At 31.0% G+C, this 3956-nt stretch overlaps 1 long non-coding RNA gene across 2 annotated transcripts; it reads left to right on the top strand.

Moving 5' to 3' along the window:
* Positions 1–2542, top strand: LOC110617943. 2 transcript variants are annotated; one of them, XR_002488450.2, is made up of 3 exons: positions 23–406; positions 1519–1600; positions 1961–2542. It is a non-coding gene; the product is annotated as an uncharacterized LOC110617943 (long non-coding RNA). The 2 variants fall into 2 exon arrangements; XR_006350250.1 differs by having other exon boundaries at positions 1–1600.
* The last annotated feature ends 1414 nt before the right edge of the window (positions 2543–3956 follow it).

Below are 3956 nucleotides of genomic sequence, written 5' to 3'. Positions count from 1 at the left end.
TCAAAATTGAAATAATTTACTTCATCTCAGTCCCAAGTTACTGAACCCCATATCCTCACCCTCACACTCACAAATACCATACACCACACCCTCACGTAAACCACTCAGCAATATCGTCATCAGCATTTTCACCGAAACAGTCTCCCTAAACCAAACCCGCCGATATTCATTCTTCCTCTTCCGTAGCCACAATCGACAAAAATGCAGCACCTCCACCACCAAACCAGATCCGGCTGCTTCCCAATCTCATGATCTTTTCTCGCATTTCATCGTTCCCAATCAAAGCAGAATAGTTATCTTGCGTCCAGGTGGCAGTTGCAGCTCTTCCATTGAAGACCTATTTTGCCCTTTACCAGAAATTGTCGATCTCTCCTCTATTACTGGTTTGGATTTTTTGTGGCATTGGGTAAAATTTCAGTCCATTATACCTTCTTTGATCTCTTGTACCGAATTGATTATTTGATTTGGATAATTAGTTTATTGTTTCAAGAGTTCTATTGGTAAATTTCTATTTTGTTAACCAAAATAGGTTGCCTATAGCTCGATATTAACCTGCTGTGAATCTTGCTTTATTCATCTTGCCTCTGCTGTCGTGTTTGAAATGTTTAAAATATATCTAATTTATTTTTAGGTTGAGGTTTGAGGTCTTGGTACAGTTAGATTTGAGTTTTGGCCCCCTAGGATATCCTTATAAAGAAAAACCGGTAATTTTGAGTCAATTTTTGTTTTCTTATCATGTACTCTATTATAGCAACAACTGGCTAAGGTTGCCAAGAACTAAGACCAGCTTAAGATTCTAAATTTAAGCTTTTGAGAGTTTTCTTTGCAAAATTAAATAATGATATATATATATACACACACACATTACTGACTAATATATATTACTTTTTAAATTAAATAATATATATCCTAGCCATTGCATAAAAGATGAAACAAAAGGGATTGGATACTTGTTATTAATGAAAGGTGTAAGCTGGTATATACCAACTATTACCTCAGCTGTTATTTCATCTATGTGCTATTAATTGGATGTAACTGATAGAATTAAGCTACTAATTTGAAAGCATTGGACTGTAAAGCCATGCATTGAAACTGGATAAAAATATGCTTTTTGCACCTACAAATGCTACACCAGCATGTTAAATTATCATACATAATTGTTCATATTTTTTATTTTATTAATTATTATTCATTTATATTATTTTTGTGGGAGGATGATGGAAAAGTAAATCAATAATAAATTTTATCGAACTATTGGAAATGAACTTTGATCCTGCTGCGTGGCGCGGGTGAAATGGCTTGTGTGGAAGGAAAATGGGGGTAAAAGGGGTAAAAAAGTAGTCTTTTGTTATAATACATTTTAGGTGAAAATTGGGGTGAAAATATAATACAATTTGAGAGAGAGAGAAAGAGAGTTTCAAGCTATTTGATTGATTATAAAAATGCTTACTGTTTAACTTACTGGTTTGATTTCCATGGCTTAATGATTTCTTTGCTTAACTTTAATTTCAAGTGCAGTATATCACAGGCATTCATTTAAATCTTGATGTTTCAAAGTAGATGAGAATACTTTACTTGGACAGGCTTAACTCATATGCAGGTAAACTAGACCCTTATTTAATTGTTTACTGATAAAGATAATGCTCTAGACACTAAATAATACTAAATAGTTTGAATCTATCTTAATTGCTGTTAGTAAAACATCTCTGTTTTCTTTTACTTGTTTTTAGATCCATATTTGGATAAAAGGGGATCTCAAATTATAGCTTTACTGCAGGACAAATTATAAATAAATTATGTCTGGTTTTCGAGTTTTTAGGGAATAAACCAAAAGCTCTTCATGATTTATTAAAATGCTTTATAAATTTAATTATTAATATGCTTAAATTAATAATTCACCTTTTAAAGTATGCTATTGAGGTTTTACCGTATATTATGCGAACATGAATATTTTTTTTAGCTTTGCAGCTAATGAAAAATGCATCACAGCAAACAAAGGGGTCAAGAAAGCCAACTCACGTGGATGAGACTCATTTGTATTATAAGGCAATTGGTGGGTATAAGAAGAATCGAGTATATGGATTAGGCTCACTAGTATATACATATTTCCATTTAAGATTATCTATGTCTAGATCTTACTCCTCAGCACCATAGAAAGAGCAAACTCAGGATGATTATGAAAATTCGAGGCAGTATATTGAGCGCATTGAGACTGAAAAGAATACCTTACAAATAGAAGTGAAGCAGCCGAAGGATCTCGTTGTAAACCTTATTTCTCAACAGAGTACATCACATCAAGATCAATTAGGTCTTCATGCAACATATACTTTACAGCCTCTGCACGGTGTAGTAGCTCCTTCATTGGGTCATTCTCAGCATGCCTCAAATGAAGATGGATCAGATGAGAATATCGATGATCTCTGGTGATTACTTATAGGTTATCTTGTTCTATACATTTTGAGTTGTTACTTAGTTTGACTTTTGCTATAAAAATTTACTTTTAGTTATATATTTTATTTTATACTTAGATTATTTATGTTTAATTTTAACTATTAAATTATTATTTTTGGTTTATGGTTAGTGAATGCATTGGACTTTGTTGTTGAGAATGTTATATTATGCATTAACAGGTTGGTTTTATTATATTTATTACCGTTTTGGATCAATGACATGAAAATTACAAGCAACAATGCAAATTAAAATTCTATTTATAAAATTACAAGCAGATTTGCAAACAAACATTCTGTTGCATTTACAAACGGATTAATTCATGTGTGATTTGTCAATATGGATTAGTCGTTTGTATCACAATCAGAATCATAAATAAATTATAAATAGATTAGTTATTTCAATCACAAATAGATTTATAAATGTATTGTCTGTTTATATGTGAAATTTTATTTGTAAATAAGGGAAAATATGCAAACGAAAAATACAAATTGATACCAAATCCGTTTATATCAGAAACAAATTTATAAATATATTAACTGATTGTATTACAAAAAAAATTACAAATAGACGAGTCGTTTGTATTACAAATAAATTTACAAATGGAATACAAACAAAATTAAAAATAGATAGAGTTGTTTGTATCACAAATAAATTTACAAATGGATTGTCAGTTTGTATATGAAACTCCGTTTGTAAATAATAGAGATTATGCGAACGAATAATACAAATAGATACTAAATCCATTTGTATCACAAACAGATATTTCGTTTGAAACGTAAACGGCTTATTTTCCGTTTGAAAAAATTTACATATGAGATTTATACAAACTTATTTTCCGTATGTGATCATTTTATAATTTATATTACAAACAGAATTTCATAGTTTACAAACGGATTTATCTTTGTAAATTAAAATTTTTTTTGTAGTGTGTAATATGTCTTTGGTAAGCAAGAAAGGCTATAAGAGGTGCCGAAAAAAGAGTTGGACCCAATTATCATCTTTAGAAAAAATATCCTTTCCATTTCTCATATGCCACCGAATGCCTATATGAAGAACTTCTTTTTCCTAAAGGATATTTTGCTAACCCCTAAGAAGCTCATTTTCCCTAATTAGCAAGCATATATTATGGACTTAGAAAATACGTCTCTTTAAGCACTCAAGTTATTAGTGAATTAGGATTCTGAAGTCTTCCCTCCTTTTTTTGCCCCAAGAGCTTGTATCCCTGAACCCAAGACCTCCCTTAAATTTAAAAGTGTAGCTTGGACCAAGTTAGCACGTGAAGCTTCCTTTCGTCCTTTTGCTGCCCTTATAAAAAATTAACAATGATATTATTGATTTTATCACAGAGAACAAAGAGAAGAAGGAATACGAAAATAAGACATTGTATAAATTGGGATAGAAGATGCCACAACTTTGATAAGCACTTCATCACTTACTTTCAATAAAAGTTTTCCTTCCAACCCGAGTATTTATTTTTGAACTTTTCTTTGAGTATGGAGAAAAAT

This window comes from Manihot esculenta, chromosome 1, assembly GCF_001659605.2.
Source record: "Manihot esculenta cultivar AM560-2 chromosome 1, M.esculenta_v8, whole genome shotgun sequence".
Classification (NCBI taxonomy): domain Eukaryota; kingdom Viridiplantae; phylum Streptophyta; class Magnoliopsida; order Malpighiales; family Euphorbiaceae; genus Manihot; species Manihot esculenta.
The sequence above is the reverse complement of the archived record's forward strand: the minus strand, read 5'-3'. Positions and strand labels throughout refer to the sequence as shown.